Consider the following 282-nt stretch of genomic DNA (forward strand, 5'->3'; position numbering starts at 1 on the left):
GGGGACCAGCGAGAGCCTCTTCCCACGCCCCCCCCACCCTGGCAAGCGGTAACCACCGTTTGGGTGAATAAGGCACAGTTCCATAGCAGTGCTAACAGCCGAGGTGCTCCGGCACCACCATCCCGACGAGTCCCGGCGGGCGCCGAGGAGGCTCCGCAGCCCCCAGAGGGTGGGCAGGGGGTCTGAGGGGAGGTGGTGGGTCTCAGTGCCCCGGCGAGCTCTTCTCCTGGGCGGCGCGGCCGTGGGTGGGGAGCAGCAGGCCCTCGGGCTGGGCGTGCGCCA

Source organism: Acanthisitta chloris, unplaced genomic scaffold (genome assembly GCF_000695815.1).
Source record: "Acanthisitta chloris isolate BGI_N310 unplaced genomic scaffold, ASM69581v1 scaffold8823, whole genome shotgun sequence".
Lineage (NCBI taxonomy): Eukaryota > Metazoa > Chordata > Aves > Passeriformes > Acanthisittidae > Acanthisitta > Acanthisitta chloris.